General features: G+C 46.0%; 1 protein-coding gene across 2 annotated transcripts in view; it reads left to right on the forward strand.

The window, feature by feature from the left end:
• Positions 1-18,470, forward strand: part of MAML2 (mastermind like transcriptional coactivator 2) — a 285,160-nt gene that overhangs the window by 35,943 nt on the left and 230,747 nt on the right. The gene's annotated exons all lie outside the window — the stretch shown is intronic.

Genomic DNA, 18,470 nt, shown 5'->3' on the forward strand with positions numbered 1-18,470 from the left:
TAGTGTTGGCCACCCCTGAGGCTCTCAGTAGATATTCTGCACCTTCCAGAATTGGGTCATCACTTAAAGACAGCGTATGCTGCAGTTAGGCAGCATAGTGCTCTGTGGATCATCTTAATTAGCTACGGTGGAACTATTTGAGGTAACAGGGTCAGTTTAATTGGTTTCTACAGAGCACGGGGTGCCCAGTGACCAAATGCAATGGTGACATTTGAAAAAGAGAGCATTTACTAACTGTAGCCTCTTCCTTAGGGCCGTGTTTTTCAACTTCTGAGTTAAAATGAAAGTGACCAATGAGAGCAGAGGGACCAAGTAGTAAGGGACCAATCGCCTGCTTCCTTTGCAGGCAATAGGAGTTTTGCCATCGCCTTCAACGGATGCAGAATCGAGCTAGAGGCACCGTGTCAACAGCTGGCAGATGGGGCTGTTCACTGCGATGCAAATATTTTTTCCAGAAAGCCTGGCACGTCTGTTATTTCTGCAGTGCATGCAAGAGTCACCAGAAAGTTGGAGACTCCAGGTGCCATTTGCCTGTTCCTAACAAACCATGCTTCAAAATTACCAGTAAACAAAGGACAGGTGGTCAGGTCTAGGACCCACACTCTGCCCTCACTTACTTGATTGTAATGGGGTTGTGTGAGGGCCAGATTTGGCCCCCTAGTTAAATGTAATTGGCCAGACTCGTCTCTGGTGTCAATTCATTACAGTCCAGAGATGAATAAATCCAAGTGAGTTTGATCCAATATGTTCCACCCCGCCTCCGCTCCTTTGTACTGTTCTTTGTTTTTTTAACCTAGATTTTTATTGAAAAAGTTCCAATACACAATAAGCAGAAAGACACAAAAGAGGAGGTGAGGCCAATGTGCTAAGGCCAGTGTGGTTTAATCCCTCATTGCACTCTTTTGGGATGGATAAATATTATGTGCCGTGTTCTCTGTTCAGACCCCGATTGCTTAGCACAAAGCAGCTGGAAAGCAGTGGCTCTCCAGTGACAGAGGGGAACCCTGAGGTGATGTGGAGGATCTTAAATGGCTCCTCACCATCCACTTCTCCTCTTCCACATGGGGCAGGGGGAGGGAGGGAGGCATGGCAAAGGCGGGAGGGGCAGAGTGTATGCCCCCCCCGCCTGACCTTGACCGATGCGGCAGTGCCTGTCGGGGCCACTTTCCTCCCCTCTCCCCTCAGCTGCGCCAAGTGTAAATTGGCCCTGTGAGTCCATGCAAAACGTCAAGTTAAAACACGCGCCCTCTGAGTAAAAGTGCTGGCGTCCGGGCACAGATTCTGAATGTGAGTTTGGATTGTGTTTGGGGTGCCAAGCTAGCGCGGCCATGCCTGAAGGCCTGATCCTGTGAGGTGCGGAGCATCCTCGACACACCATAATTAGACAGAGCCGACAGCCAGGCCTTGGCTGCACACCTAGTGGGAGGTTCTCCTCTCGTTTACCCCAGGGGCTGCAAGGCCCAAGGAGCAATCCGGCCCAGGGTCAGTAATAGAACTCAGGCCTCCTTGCTCCCAGCGCGTGGTGTATGTAACCTCCAGACCAGGCTCCTCCCCTCAGTGTGCTGCTCTGAATGGTCTGTTTTAGCTTTAAAATCTTTTGTCCATATATCACACCAGACAGCGCCTGTTAATCAAAGTTACATTCTCCAGAGTATCTCTCATCAGATTAATATCCCCAAATGGACTGTTAACTGCCCTCAGCCCTTATAAATTTCTGACTGTGGCTATTATCTGGAGTGAATTCCCCCAGATGTTATTGCTAAAGTACATGAAGCTACTGCTTTTCTTCCTTTGCTGATGGTGTGATGCCCTGTGATTGTTATTTTGTCATAGCGTCTCTTCTCTCTCACCAGCACCAAGAGCTGTACCCTTTCCGCCCCATTGTGAGAGCCAGCTGATAGATTTTTCTTTTGTTGGCTCACCTGACACTGCATTGTTTTCTTGATATAGCTACCTTGTTTAGGGCTTAGAGCAATATTTTCCCCTTTGTAGCTGATGGTTGACTATTTGCTAGTATAATTCTTGTATACCATTGTATTCTTGTCAGCTTTTATTTTGATACCCAAGAGGGTAATTGTGCATAGGCTCATGAGTGCAGGTATCTGCTTTGCAGGCACAGGTACCTGTTGTGTAGTCAGCAATCCTTAATTGCTCGCTTTCTGCCAGCATTTAGGCCCACCCTTTGCAATGACTTACTGCGACCCCAGATGCGTTCCTGAGTCCATAAACTAAAGAACAGGAGTACTTGTGGCACCTTAGAGACTAACAAATTTATTAGAGCATAAGCTTTCGTGGACTACAGCCCACTTCGGATGCATCCGAAGAAGTGGGTTGTAGCCCACGAAAGCTTATGCTCTAATAAATTTGTTAGTCTCTAAGGTGCCACAAGTACTCCTGTTCTTTTTGCGGATACAGACTAACACGGCTGCTACTCTGATACCTGTCATAAACTAAAGAGCATTGTTGCCAGAACCTATGTGTTTTCTACACCTGATTTCTGAATCCTCTATTCTACGAGGAACACAGTAACTGCCTATGTGTACTTGTAAATGGGGATTTTGCAGGAATAATTTAGGCAGTAATTGTAGCAAGGTTGAAACCCTATTTAAGAAAAATATTAAGCACATGCTTAAATCCATCCTTATTCATCAGAATACTTACGCATACACTTAACGTTAAGCACATGCTTAAGTACTTTGCTGAATCGCGTTGGTTTGCTGAATCAGGGCCCTGGCCCTTACTGAAAATTATTCTTTTGTCTCTGTTGACAGATTTTAAAAACTGGCGTGAGAAATATTTTCAGGTGTGTGATTATGGCTTGTTTTTCTTTTCCAAGGGATTCTGTCCCACCCCTCCCCTTTCACTGGTTACCTGACAATTCCCAGCTATTTTATTAATTTTTTTCATAGTTCTCCTTGCATTTTAAATAACTGAGCCAAAGTTAAAGCCGACAGATTACACCCCCTTTGGTTGTCATTGCTCATGGATCAGTTTCTGCCTATAATAGAAATAATTAAATGATAAGAAAGGATCTTGTTTGCTTCTTATTCCCTGGCATCATATATGGAAAAATATTGCAGTTGGTTGAATTGTCTATTAGAAATTAGCCTTTAAAGGAGAACAAACAGAAGGGAGTTATGCAAGTGGGTCCTTTAGGGCTGGATCAAAACAAGGAAGGAGAAAGAAGATGATTGTGTTCATGTACTTGTGGATTAATTTATGTGTCTTTATGGGTACATGAAAAGAAAATTATGGCTACCTATAAAGGTCTAATTAGGGCATCCAGTGTCAGTTCTCTGCAGCTAATCTGTTGCAGATCATAAAAAAACAATAAAAGCATTATCACGTGTTGCACATTAAATGGACTGTTTTCAGCTAATGAGGCCAAATTAAAAAAAGATCTAGCTGGAAAGTACACTCTTTGTAGCTCTTAAATGCAGGATAACTCTTTAAAAACCCCAGTGTGTTTACTGTGTAGCCCAATAATGACTAACATATGCTGCCTCCACATTATTGGTCAAATTCTGCCCTTTGAGAGCATTTGGCCAATTGCATTAATTTTTTAGCGTTTGTTCACGGGACGGAGCTCATGCAATTCTAAGTAAGTCCCACGGATGGGCATTTACTCATGCAAGCAATCCCAATTGCACTACTCCCTTGAGTAAGGGTTTTACACTCAGGCTTTTAGATAGGACAGCTGAGAATTCAGAAAACCTGCAAGTGAAAAATCTTTGGCAAAACCTCAATTCTAGCTGAAAATAGACATTTGCAGAGAATTAGGTGCAATTAGTCAAACTCCTGCTACCTCCAAACATGAAGACAGACCGAAAAATTATAGCCATTCAAAACACTACTGCAAAGATAATTTTCCTAGCTGATCTCTTTGACCATGTCACGCACATTTGGTGTCCCTTCCACGTCATATCAGACGTAAGCTACTTGTCTTCACTTTCAAAGCCCTTCACAGCTTAGCTTTCATACACTATTGAGAAATAACCTCCTGTCTCTGATCAGCCAGTGATGCCAGCTTCCACCTCCCACCTGTTACATTTTCAAATAAACACCTTCGTGCATTCTCCCACGCTGCCCCTCACGATTAGGAGGAGCTCTCCACAGACGTCCACAAAGCTATCTTATTATCCTCCTTCAAACTCTCCTTTGCCATGGTGCTTATGTAATGCCAACAGACCCCAGTGGGCAGGATTGAACCAGGGACCTCTGGAGCGTAGTACATGAGCCTTTACCGCATGAGCTAAAAGCCACCTTGCTGTTAGCTAAGGCTGTAGAGCGAACTCATTTAACTCTCTCTCTCAGTGCCACTAGATGGGACAGAGCACCACACCCAGGAGGTGTGTGGGTTACATATTTCCCCTAGCTGAGGAAGTGCATCCTAAGCTTCAGAGACTTCCCAGTTGAAATCCTGGACAAGCCACCACTTGTAATACCAACAGAGCCCAGTCGTCAGCGGGCAGGATTGAACCGGGGATCTCTAGCACGTAGTGCATGAGCCTCTACCGCGTGAGCTAAAAGCCACCTCGTTGTAGCTAAGGCTGTAGCGCAGACTGATTTTATCTCTCTCTCTTTAAGTGGTTTCGGTGCCACTAGATGGTACAGAACACCACACCCAGGAGGTGTGTGGGTTACACTTACACAAAACTTGATGCCAGTTAGACAGCTGGTATACTCAGTCCAGTGTCTGTCATGCTGACCAGTACTGTCTCACTGCATCATTGTGCTCCTCTGTCGGCCTGTATCTGCCTGTTGACTCTTGTCTTATTCTTAGATTGCAAACTGTTGGGGTCATGGACCATGTTTGTGTCCTGTTGGTACGGCACCTAGCACCTGACTGGAGATCCAAAGTGAGACTGCAATACAAATAATAATAAAGAAGGAGAGGCAGGAGCTTTATACCTTCCAGGGCGACGTTGGGCATTCTGCCTTCTTGCAAATCAGTGGCCAGCTCCACTTTAAGAGTGGTCATTTTCTGGGATGGGAGTATTTTCAGGAGATGAATGAATCATGGACCTGTGCCCCCTCTGCTCCAGCCTGCAGGAAGCACTTTTCAGAACCTTAACTCCACTCCTGTGGTCCCTGCTTTGTTGGCTGGTGTGGAGGGTGCAAAGATAAATATGTCTCAGCCAAAGGACTTTGGGTGTACTACAGGCCAGCCACACCTCCCTCCATGCCAAAGATACTGTGGAGATTGGTATACAAATAGAAGTAAACAGAGATAAAAGGCAGAATCTAGTACATAAATGACATTGATAATGAGATTGGATCCTTTTCTGGATATACAGGAAATGTTCTTGGTAATCCTATTTGTATCCATGTCTTAATGATCCCTTCTAGCCGGAGGTGCCAGACTCTGTGTCATGCGAATGCTGACTCGGAGGATTTTTAGATCCAAATGATTAGGCCAGTTGGTTGGTAGAGGAGGGGAGCCGTTCAAAGACCTGGCATTCTTTAACATTAAGTTGGCTGCCTTTGACAGAACCATTCTGATGTATTTGTTGCTGGAGAAAAATGTTACGGTGCAGAGAATCATAGGACTGGAAGGGACCTCGGGGGGTCATCTAGTCCAGTCCTCTGCGCTCATGGCAGGACTAGGTATTAGCTAGACCATCCCTCACAGGTGTTTGTCTAAACTGCTCTTAAAAATCTCCAATGATGGAGATTCCACAACCTCCCTAGGCAATTTATTCCAGTGCTTAACCACCCTGACAGTTAGGAAGTTTTTCCTAATGTCCAACTAAACCACCCTTGCTGCAATTTAAGCCCATTGCTTCTTGTCCTATCCTCAGAGGTTAAGAAGAACAATTTTTCTCCCTCCTCCTTGTAACAACTTTTTATGTACTTGAAATGTGCGGAGGAAACTTATTTTTAAACTTTAAAATAATATATATTTTTGGTGTGAAAATATTAAAGCTGCAATAGTTCACAATACAGACTAGTGTGCTGTACAATATCATTTTATTGTAGCTGCTTTTTCAGCTACTAAAGCATACGCAGAGGAAAGGGCTGCACAGCAAATTGCGGAGTGAATTTTTGTATCTGATTTATAAGCCCTTCCAAACAGGGGTGTATATCAGGGAAATGCTGACGTGCTGGAATGGCTCTAGCAAAACTCCCAGCGAGCGACTCTCATAGTTCTGTGTCTACGCTGTCAGCAGAGGGTTATCCTGTATTTCAGATATAATACCTGTGAAGTGCTCTGCAGCAGTCTGTATCTGCGCTTGCTTACGCTGGGTTTACACCTGTGTAACTCCATTGACTTCAGTGGAGTTGCTCCCGATTTGAATGGGCAGGAGAGGAGAAACCCGCTATCACGGGGCATGAACTGGTAGGCCATGGGGTGAGGAGAGAGTTTTCTCTTCCCTTATTCCCCTGTGTAGGGGCTGGGTCCAATCATACCCTTTGAACTCAGAGGAACACAAGTCAGATGAGAGTCTAGCGCCTCTGCCACCACTAGACTCCTCTCAGGGGTGGAGAGGGATGGGGCTACGTTGCTACTCTCCTCCCCTTGTGCCATCCACAGAGATGGGAGGGAACCTGGCCAAAGAGCAGTGCAGCGGCCATTATGCCTGCCTGAAGAGCAACGTTTCTAGGAGCCCCGGCTGAGCGGGTGCAGCTCCGTGCTGCTCCATACCATACGCTGTAGCTTACAACTAGACTTGAGCCCTTCGGTTGGGATTTTCAAAGGAGCTGAAGGGGGTTAGGCACCCAAATACCACTGGCATTTATTGAGAGTTGGGTGCCTGTGCAAATCCCAATCTCAGTGCTCAAGAGGACCGATTCCACAGACTGAAGCAAACCCTGAGTGCTTACATAGCACGGTCTGTCTTCAAAGCCCTGGACCAGCATTAGGCCTTTTAACATTAAGCACTTAATGGAAATAGGGTGTAGGAGGACGATTGCACTGCTAATGTGCCCCCTTGTATCAGACACTCCGATCTGAAAGCTGCTCTGTCTTTAGCTGAGTACACTCAGACACGCTCCTACATATCTCCCCATTGGGCATCTTGGTGCATTTTTTTGTTTGTGGGAACCAAAATATGAAAGTGACCTCCTTCGGCTGGGGGTTGCCAGGGACATGTTTGCCTTGGCTGAATTATGCAGCTATATCTGTAAATTTCCTTTCTTTTGTCAGCTTGTGTCACAACCTTCATGTTATTTAAACAAGTGGGAGGGGCAGTTTGTGTCCAACAGTCATTCTTAGGCATTTTTTACTCTCGTCTTATCAATTATTTACAGAAATAAAGCATTTCAAAGTAAGGCCAGTCCTCCCAGGATATTCAGATCCTCTGGCACCATCCCATGGATGAAGTAAACATTTCCATACCTTGTTGATCCAGTGCATCCCAGCTCCCCTGCCTCTACATACTCCCTATGTACATCCCGGGAAAGCATCGCTCAGTATGTAGAGGATGCTTTCCAGGGATGTTTTCCAGCCTGGATTTCAGGGCACATCCTGCCCCTGCAACTGCATAGGCATCCTTGGAAGCAGAGGCATTGCATACCGGGGTGGGATTCTGTGGGGCAATGCATGGGGCTCTGGTCCATGAGCAGTGGCCCCCTGCATGGCAGGTGGTGGGTAGTCCTGAGCAGGGTGAGGAGTGGCCAGGGAATCTCCCACTGCAGTCTCGGGCATGGTGGGGCTTAGCATGATGTCACAGAGTTACACCACAGCCATTCTGCAGGCTTGAGGGAAGATTCCTCCCCCATTTCCTTAGGCATCTGTCCAGTCCCAGCCTGGCTGTTCAGGCCAGGTGCTGCTCAGAGAGTTTGTTAAAACAGCATAAAACGACTCCGAATTCATTCTTGCAAACAGGTATTTTAGCATCCTTCTTTCAGCATCTCTTTATCCTTCCTCGGATCCTGCTCCAATTGAAGTCAATGCAGGTGGGGGCGGGGTTTGCGTTTTATTTCAACAGGAGCAGTATCAGACCCAATCCAGTGGAGGCCTTTAATAATGAGAATGGCAGGCACAAAAATACAGAAGCCGTTCAGCTGTCTTAAAGGAGCTGTTGGAAATTTTCACATGCACTCTCCCACTTTCAGAACTGAAAAAGATTTGGGGGCCGACCAAGTCCCACAAGGATCTGATGTGCAAAAAGCCAGCAGGCTTTTAATCTGTGCTGAGTCATAGCTGGGTTTGTACCAAATGCTCCTTTGCTCTTGCACACAGTTTGTTGTCATCTTCACCAAGCCCATTCCATAAAGTCAGGTTTTATTGTCTCACTCTCATGGTTACACCATTTGTGGACAATTATTCACAGGGAAAATATTTCTCCTGTTTTCCCATCTCATTTCTACACATGTCAAATCTCCTCACCCTTTCCAGCAAGTCCAAATGCCCGTGAAGAGTCCATAACTAACATTTTTGTCCATTTAATGTGCTAAAGAATACATTGGAATGAGCAGATCCACTCTGACTGCCTTGTCTAACCCAGTCTATTATGTATAGTGCATTATTCTAACGTAATATAAGATCTAATTGTCTCCTGGCATCAGTCCCTTGAAGTCAATGAAGTTACACCAATGGCAGATTTCATCTATAGTGGGTGACTCTCTTTTGTGTAAAAACTAATGTGAATTTGCATTTGCAACATGACCAGCTCCTTGCAATATTTGGTGTGTGTTGTAAAGCCCTTGCCTCTGGAAGCATGAGATTAGGTGAGAATCTCAGCTTTATTTGTATTTTTTTCTGTGTGTTTCTAGTCCCCATGGTTACAGAGAAAAGTTTGAAAACAAGCAAATGCACTCAGAGGCTCAGAAACAAGAAGGGGTGCTGGAACTAGGGGTGCTGGAGGTGGTGCTGCACTCCCTGGCTTGAAGTGGTTTCCATCATATACAGGGTTTACAGTTTGATTCAATGGCTTTAAGCACCCCCATGATACAAATTGTTCCAGCGCCCCGGAAACCAGAAGGAAATAAGTATTGGATTCTTTTTATTATTATTTTAAGCCAATCTCATGACTTTTGAAGCCAGTCCTGGTTTCAGAGGGCCCAGCTTATGACTTTTTAAAGCATGGGGTTGGGAGTACTGCATTTTAATGAATTTTATGGCTTATTTTAAAACTTCAGTGTTATAAACGAGGGAGCTTAGGACATCTGCCAGACATTTGAAATATACAATTACTTCCTGATAAAAACCTACTGTCATTCCAGACTATAGTGGATTTATGGCTGAAGCAAGATATGAGACAGATCCATGGTGTGTGTGTGAGGTTTTGAATCTAGCCCCAGTGGTAGGAAACTTTACGTGCAGTTTCCTCTTCTTTCATCGTTTTTTAGAATAAGAGTAAAGTGTATTTGTGCCATTTGGGATCAAATCTTTCTCATGGCAGTAATCTCATCTGAAGGGTCCAGGACTAGTTATGGGCCTCATTCACAGGTTGCCGTTGAATCAGGCTCGAAGGTCTAATCTTTCTACATGGTCCACTACTTATGGGTGCTACAGTTCCTGAGTGTCACAGGACTGGGACATGGGCAGTCTGACCTAGTGGTTGGAGCAGAGGTCAAGCCTAGTGGTCAGAGCCAGACTCAAGAACCAAGCAAGAATCAGATCCAGTGCAGCAGCCAGTCACTTGGATGGTATGGTTGGGCCAATGAGTGGGGCCGGTCAGCATCCCCAGTCAGGATCCTCATAGGCAGTGCCTCGGGGAAGGTCAGAGATCTGCTAGCCCCTCACTTCCAGTAGTCCTGGGTGGGCTGTCTAGTGGCAGGGTGTGAGGGCTGTGTGTGAGTGCAGGGTGTGAGGGCTGCCAGGGAAGCTGTGAGTCCTTACATCATGCCTGATGTGGGGCCTGATGTTCAGAGGTACTGAGCACTCATAGCCCTCCCTTGACATCAGCTGGAGGTGTTCTGTGCTCAGCACAGGAAGGAGACCCAAAAATGCAGTCCCCCAAAATTACAGGACAATTTGCAAAATTAGGCCTAAGTGAGCAGATATGCAAGTGGGAGTTAGCTTATGATATTCAGGGTTTACTTATGGCTTTTAGAACAGGTGGTTCATTGGGCAAGGAAAGGAGGTACAGCAAACACCTGGCAGCGGATGGATGATCTATGCCTGTAGGCGTAAGGACAATGCAGATATAATGCCTCCAGGGGGTGCTGGAACATGGTCAGCAGCCACGGAACCAGCTGGAGTATGGCCCCCATCTCCCACTGCCACCAACAGTGCTGGGTCCAGTGAGTATGAAAATCGAATCAGCAGGCTTTTCAGAAAAGCTCTGCACTCAAATATTATTATTTGTTTGTATTGTGGTAGCAGCCGGTAGGTGCTGTACAAGCAGAACAAAGAGCTCCAAAGAGCTAATAGTCTGTTTAGAATTAGGCTTACATGAAAGCACTTTAAAGTTAGCATAGTGAACCTTGCAAAACAAACTACTCGTTAATTGAGGTAAACACGGTGCAGACTACAGCTCACAACATACTTACTTAGCAGCATCTCTGGGTATTTGATTTTCCTCCAGTTTTCTAGGCAGAACATCCTCAGCTCTGCTCGCTTTTAGGAGAAAAAGCCAAAAGAGCTCCCGAGGGACTCACAGAATTGTCCTTGTCCAGGGATAGCGACACGGGAAGAGCTGGGGACGCTGCCTGCTGAGGCTAGCCCCAGGAACAGATCTTGGTACCATAAAATAAGCAAGGAATGATAAAGGGCAATAAACATATGGAGTAAAGTACCAGGAAAGGCTATTGAAGCAAAGAGTATGTGGGACTACAAGCAAAACCTAGATTTGTTTGTGGAAGAGAGAATTGATGAGTATGGCAAAAAAGCAGGAAGTTGGGATTAAGATAAATCAGAAAAAAAGGGGAAGGCATGTTGGACCAGATGACCTTTCCCTTGTTTCTGAAATATCTTGTCTCCTAAGCAGGGCAGAGGGACAAGAGTCATGAGGAGAAGGAGTTTGAAGCAGGGACAAGGGGCAGGAGTGACGTGGGGAAAAGAGAAAGGAGACAAGGACCTCAATTCTCAAGTGACCCCCAACCTCTGTACAGTGCAGGAGCCAAAGGAGGAAAAGATGGCAAGGTTGACTGCGTATGCTGGTGCTGGCTTGTAGTTATTTTGGCCCCTTCTGCATGTTAGAGCACCCACAGGGCTATTCTGGTAGGAAGAGCTGGAGCCCAGTTGCACTCTGGAACTCCTCCACAGTCTTTAGCCCTATCTATGCTCCCAACTTTCATGCCATTTTGTTGGCTCTGCAGTGGCTTACCAGGAGGATTCCCAGTTGGCCCGTTTTGCCAGCTGTATGGTCCCTTTGTCTAAGGCCATCAGGAAGCCAGAAGGAGAAGAACCGAGGGATTCTGAAGGCCCCAGGCTGGGGTGAGAACAACAGTAGGAAAAAAGAGAAGAGCTGGAGCTTGGAAGATGGGCGACAACCAGGAAAGCGCAGCATCTATGAGGAATATTTTCTCTTTTGTAACATGCTGCTGTCCACATTGGCTCCAAAATATAAAATAAAATAAATAAAATATTGGAAATCTGCAAACTATGTTATAAACACCTCTCAAAGTCCGGGTTATACACACACATAAATGGCTCAGATTTCACTCTTGTGGGTTATTATTGTTTCACCAGAACTTTGAGCTGTATTTATAACTTTCTAAGCTGGAATATTGCAGGACCCATTCCTTGTTTTAGAGGGTTACAGGCACTGTGGCCTGGAGGAGTAATCATAGCACGGACAGTCAGGAGGTCTGGAATCCTGCCACTGATTCACTGTGTGGCTTTGGGGAAGTCACTTCACCTCTGTGCCTCGGTTCCCCCCCATAATAAAGATGTGGGACTAGTCATACCCACAAGAGTATGAGGATCAGTCAATGTGAACACTGTAATAAAAAAATAAAGAACCTAGCACACTTTTGGTGCTAAACAGATAATGGTGCTGCTGATTATCATAATAGCTAGTTACATAATAATTAGTGCAGGGAAATGGAAGCTGCTGGTTGGGTCCCACCAGTTATTCTCAGGACATTCTGAAGGGAGTGGCAGTTGGGACCATGCCTACTTGTGTATTAGTGCCTAGCACAACAGCGACCAAGGCTTAAATTCTCACAGAGTATTTCCTAGGGCCTCCGGGCTTCTGTCCCGCAGGAGACACCAGGGTTTGGGGCTTCTGCCCTGTGGGAGGTGCTGGGGCTCAGGGCTTTAGCCCCTGAGAGGTGTGCTAGGGCTCAGGGCTTCTGCCTTGCGGGTTTGAAAATATTTACCGGAGTGCTGCTCCAGACAGCTCCGGCTGAATTTAAGCCCTGACAGTGGCCTATCCTGACTGGGATCTCTGGCTGCTACTGCGGTACAGAAAGAGAAGAAACAGCCTGGAAGGGAGCTGTCAGCCACAAACAAACAAACAAAACCACTGTTCTTTCACAACGTAATCTTAAATATTAGAAACTGTACTTCCGTAAGTTTTGTTAACACTGAAATTCTCATGGTTTTTAATGTCATGAGGCCCACTCAATAAAAAACACATCTAAGGGTACGTCTACACGGCAACAAAACACCTGTGGCTGGCCCGTGTCGGCTGACTCAGGCTCATGGGGCTCTGGGTGCGGGGCTATAAAATGGCAGTGCAGATGTTCGGGTTTAGGCTGGAGCCCAGGCTGTAGGACCCTGCATGGGGGAAAAGATGGCAAGGTTGACTGCGTATGCTGGTGCTATAGACCACCAGACCAGGGGGATGAGGTGGACGAGGCTTTCTTCTGGCAACTAGCAGAAGTTGCTAGATCGCAGGCCCTGGTTCTCATGGGAGACTTTAATCACCCTGATATCTGCTGGGAGAGCAATACAGCGGTGCACAGGCAATCCAGGAAATTTTTGGAAAGCGTAGGGGACAATTTCCTGGTGCAAGTGCTGGAGGAACCAACTAGGGGCAAAGCTTTTCTTGACCTGCTGCTCACAAACAGGGAAGAACTAGTAGGGGAAGCAAAAGTGGATGGGAACCTGGGAGGCAGTGACCATGAGATGGTCGAGTTCAGGATCCTGACACAAGGAAGAAAGGAGAGCAGCAGAATATGGACCCTGGACTTCAGAAAAGCAGACTTTGACTCCCTCAGGGAACAGATGGGCAGGATCCCCTGGGAGAATAACATGAAGGGCAAAGGGGTCCAGGAGAGCTGGCTGTATTTTAAAGAATCCTTATTGAGGTTGCAGGAACAAACCATCCCGATGTGTAGAAAGAATAGTAAATATGGCAGGCGACCAGCTTGGCTAAACAGTGAAATCCTTGCTGATCTTAAACGCAAAAAAGAGGCTTATAAGAAGTGGAAGATTGGACAAATGACCAGGGAGGAGTATAAAAATATTGCTCAGGCGTGCAGGAGTGAAATCAGGAAGGCCAAATCACACTTGGAGTTCCAGTTAGCAAGAGATGTTAAGAGTAACAAGAAGGGTTTCTTCAGGTATGTTAGCAACAAGAAGAAAATCAAGGAAAGTGTGGGCCCCTTACTGAATGAGGGAGGCAACCTAGTGACCGAGGATGTGGAAAAAGCTAATGTACTCAATGATTTTTTTGCCTCTGTCTTCACGCACAAGGTCAGCTCCCAGATTGCTGCACTGGGCAGTACAGCATGGGGAGAAGGTGACCAGCCCTCTGTGGAGAAAGAAGTGGTTCGGGACTATTTAGAAAAACTGGACGTGCACAAGTCCATGGGGCCGGATGAGCTGCATCCGAGGGTGCTAAAGGAGTTGGCGGGTGAGATTGCAGAGCCATTAGCCATTATTTTTGAAAACTCATGGCGATCGGGGGAGGTCCCAGATGACTGGAAAAAGGCTAATGTAGTGCCCATCTTTAAAAAAGGGAAGAAGGAGGATCCGGGGAACTACAGGCCAGTCAGCCTCACCTCAGTCCCTGGAAAAATTATGGAGCAGGTCCTCAAGGAATCAATTATGAAACATTTAGAGGAAAGGAAAGTGATCAGGAATGAGATAACTGGCTCTGTGGATGAGGGGAAAGCAGTGGATGTGTTATTTCTTGACTTTAGCAAAGCTTTTGATACTGTCTCCCACAGTATTCTTGCCACCAAGTTAAAGAAGTATGGGCTGGATGAATGGACTGTAAGGTGGATAGAAAGCTGGCTAGATCGTCGGGCTCAACGGGTAGTGATCAATGGCTCCATGTCTAGTTGGCAGCCGGTTTCAAGTGGAGTGCCCCAAGGGTCGGTCCTGGGGCCGGTTTTGTTTAATATCTTTATTAATGATCTGGAGGATGGTGTGGACTGCACTCTCAGCAAGTTTGCAGATGATACTAAACTAGGAGGCGTGGTAGATACACTAGAGGGTAGGGATCGGATACAGAGGGACCTAGACAAATTAGAGGATTGGGCAGAAAAAAACCTGATGAGGTTCAACAAAGACAAGTGCAGAGTCCTGCACTTAGGACGGAAGAATCCCATGCACTGCTACAGACTAGGGACCGAATGGCTAGGTAGCAGTTCTGCTGAAAAGGACCTAGGGGTCACAGTGGACAAGAAGCTGGATATGAGTCAACATTGTGCTCTTGTTGCCAAGAAGGCTAACGGCATTTTGGGCTGTATAAGTAGGGGCATTGCCAGCAGATCGAGGAACGTGATCGTTCCCCTTTATTCGACATTGGTGAGGCCTCATCTGGAATACTGTGTCCAGTTTTGGGCCCCACACTACAAGAAGGATGTGGAAAAATTGGAAAGAGTCCAGCGGAGGGCAACAAAAATGATTAGGGGTCTGGAGCACATGACTTATGAGGAGAGGCTGAGAGAACTGGGATTGTTTAGTCTCCAGAAGAGAAGAATGAGGGGGGATTTGATAGCAGCCTTCAACTACCTGAAGGGGGGTTCCAAAGAGGATGGAGCTCGGCTGTTCTCAGTGGTGGCAGATGACAGAACAAAGAGCAATGGTCTCAAGTTGCGCTGGGGGAGGTCCAGGTTGGATATCAGGAAAAACTATTTCACTAGGAGGGTGGTGAAACACTGGAATGCGTTACCTAGGGAGGTGGTGGAGTCTCCTTCCTTGGAGGTTTTTAAGGCCCGGCTTGACAAAGCCCTGGCTGGGATGATTTAGCTGGGAATTGGTCCTGCTTTGAGCAGGGGGTTGGACTAGATGACCTCTTGAGGTCCCTTCCAACTCTGATATTCTGTGATTCTATGATTCTATGAAAAGGTCCTAGAGCCCAGGCTTCAGCCCAAATGTCTATACTGCAGTTTTATAGCCCCACACGGGCCTGCCAGCAGTGTCTTTCTGCTATGTAGACATACCCTAAGGTACCTACGTGTCCTCCCCACCATTCCCACAGTATCTAAGCACTTAATGCTTGTATCCTACAACATCCCTGGGGATGAGGAACTGAGGCCCAGGGTCATACAGGAAGTATGTAGCAGAGTGGGGATATGAACCCAGATCTCTCAAATTGTAGACTGGTGCCCTAATCACTGGAACGTTCTTCCTCTATAACACGCCTTCATTATTTTCCTGGTATCTCCTTTACGTAAATGCCAAGCAAACACAAACAAGCTTCTCACTAATTTGTTGTCCAGGTGATCATTTTACTGGAGTCATGATATGTAGCAGAGTCATATTTTGAAAGTCTCTTATCTCTAGTGAACAAAGTGTTTTGCAAGGTTAATTACCACAAATGGCTCTGATATGTAAAAATTGGTGGCTTATTTTGACAAATTTAAGTTTGTAACTTTAAGAGTTGCTCACAAGTGGTAGGAGTACAAAAAGGCTTTTCTCTTTTTTAGCACATTCCTCTCCTCAACCTGTACAAATCTGTGAGCCAGGAGATGATGATATCTTGGCAGAAGGATTTTTATGTTGAAATTATGCACTGCGCTAAAGCCCTCCCCCACCCAACGCACTCTCTGTGCACTCCATGGCATGATGAAACTGCTGATCTCAACTGGACAACAAATGATAATTCTGATAACACTTCACACTTGAAGTTTTGCCAGTTTTCAGTTTTTTATCATGTCACTTGATAGTTGACATTTTCCTTCATAGGCGTTGACTCTGTGGGTGCTGTGGGGCTCAAGCACCCAGCACCCACCAGCCACAACTGTTGGGCGGGGCTGCTGATCAGCTGTTGGGCAGCTGGCGGGAGGTGCTTGAAGAGCAGCAAGCAGGCGGGTGGTCTCGGGGAGGGGGGCGGAGTGGTGGTGGGAAGAAGTGGAGTGAGGGCAAGGCCTCAGGGCGGGAGGAGGCGGGGCGAGGGCGGAGTCTCGGCGGAGGGGGCAGAGTAGGGGCGGGGCCTCAAGGCAGAGTGGGGATGGAGCACCCACTGGAAAAAATAAAAGTCAGTGCCTGTTCCCGGAGTGTTGTGGCTATTACGAATTTGTATTACCATAGCACCCACGAGCTGTAGTCATGGACCAGGAACCTACTGTACTAGGCAGCATACAAAATTTAAAAACACATTTCTAGCCCTCATGGTTGTGAAGAAAACCTTGAAAACATGAAAGACTCCAACCAAGAAAATGAATATAAATAAAAACCCTATATATATATATATATATATATATATATATATTAAATATCTCATGATTTTTAATTCAATCTCATGGGTTTTTTTTTTTTTTTTTGACCACTTAGGGGGTTGGAATGTGGCACTGCTGTAGAGCCTTGTAATCAGTAATCTTCAAGTGCTTTCTAAACATTAATTCTTTAAAGTTTTACACCATCCCCTTTGCGGTGATAAAGGATAAAGTGAGCCCATTTACAGATGGGGGCAGAGAGACGGTTACGCCAAAGTTTTCATACCTAGTTAACTAAAGTTAGGATCCTAAATCTATATTTAGGCCTGTAAATTTAATATGGATTTAGGGGTCTAATTGTAAGCCAGATTCATCCTTCTGATCCAGTCAAACAATTCCTTTGTTCCTGTGTCTGTAGGTCAAAGGCCCATCTAGTTCAATATGCTACATCTGAGAGTGGCCATCACCAAATGCTTCAGAAGTAGGTGCAAGACACCCCACAGTAGGCAAATTTGGTTATCCCCCTTTTTGTCTCCCCCAAATATGCCAGCACCGGAACACAGAGGAGGCAGTTTGGGCATAGCCTATTCAGGAGTTGGGGGCCTTTCGAAGTCTATGCCAGCCACCTCGCCTCAGGCTCCCATCGGAGTGCTTACTGCTTCCAGAGCGACTGCACAGGAGGTACAGAGATGATGAAGCCAGCATTGCACCTGGTATGGGGAACCAGCCCTCCTGCACCAGGGGTATTTCCCAGAAGTCTGATGCCCACACTAGCCTAGCTGATATAAAGGGGGAGCAGCAAAATGTTGAATCAGGCTCCCCTCCCCCCAAGTTGAACTGGGAACCAATCCCAGGAGTCTTGCCTCCTGGTCCCCTGTGCTACATATTAGCATATATGGCTGTCATGGCTCTGCAAGAATATGAACATTTGTACAAAGAGGAGCAGAAGAGATAGATTGGACAAATTCCAATGTCCCTTACAGTGTGAAACCAGAAGACTGAATTCCACTGATCCTCCTGGAGTTACACTGGGCCAAACCTGCTGTCAGTGAGATCGGAATCAGACTCAGTGCCATCCAGGCAATACACTCTGGTTTTACACTGATGTCACTGAGCGCTGAATATGGCCAAATAACCTGACAGGGCTGTATCCTTTTTTACAAGGAGCCGCTGTGGAATCAATGTTTGTAACAGTGGAATATGGCAAGGCCCTGTTAGTATTTCAGCTCTGATCCTCAGGGCTCTGATTTAAAAGTAATTTTGCCAACAGTTTCGTGACTCTCTGAGCAGAAAGTCTGGTTTGCTTGTAAATGAGACTTTGTAGAAACATGGCAAGAGGCAGAGATACCATGAACCTGGAAATGTTTCCAGATGGGGGGATTGCTGGTGAACTTTTTACTCCTGCATCTAAATGAGGCACTATTAGCATTTTAAAAGACTGCAAAGATTTGAAAATTAGGATGAAGTTAGGATCAGTTCCCACAGCTTCACTTTGAACGAGGCAGCTTCACAGTAGGATGGGGGAGGAAACACTGTCTTATTAAAATATATATCTTAGTTTATTCCCAGAAGCATAGGGCAGAAAGAGAGAGAGAGAGCGCGTGCGCACGCCCAACATCTGACAGTAATAGGAACGAGTCAGGGGAACATCTTGAAAGGAACTGGGCTTGTCTTAGGAAATTAAAGACACATGAGTAGCCATTAAGAAGCCTGAGAAAGAAAAGGGGCTGGGATTCTCGAATAAAGCAGTCCTGCAGGAGTGGTTTACAAGAGCTAGGAGCAGTAGCATGCGTGACTTTAATCTGGTGTTGGACATTATTGGTTCTAAGTAGGCTGGAAGAAATGAAGACCAAACAATGTGTTCCAGTTCTAGAATTGCCGTCTTTGATGCTTTAGGAAAGTAATTTGATTGCAACAAATGGGTCCCAGGGACAGGAACTTAGTCCATAAATATCACCGATCCACATCATTTAAAGAAAAAACAAAAACCTCACTCTGCGCAATTTTTTTTGCAGGGTTAATAT

This window comes from Malaclemys terrapin, chromosome 1 (assembly GCF_027887155.1).
Source record: "Malaclemys terrapin pileata isolate rMalTer1 chromosome 1, rMalTer1.hap1, whole genome shotgun sequence".
In the NCBI taxonomy this organism is placed as follows: Eukaryota; Metazoa; Chordata; order Testudines; family Emydidae; genus Malaclemys; species Malaclemys terrapin.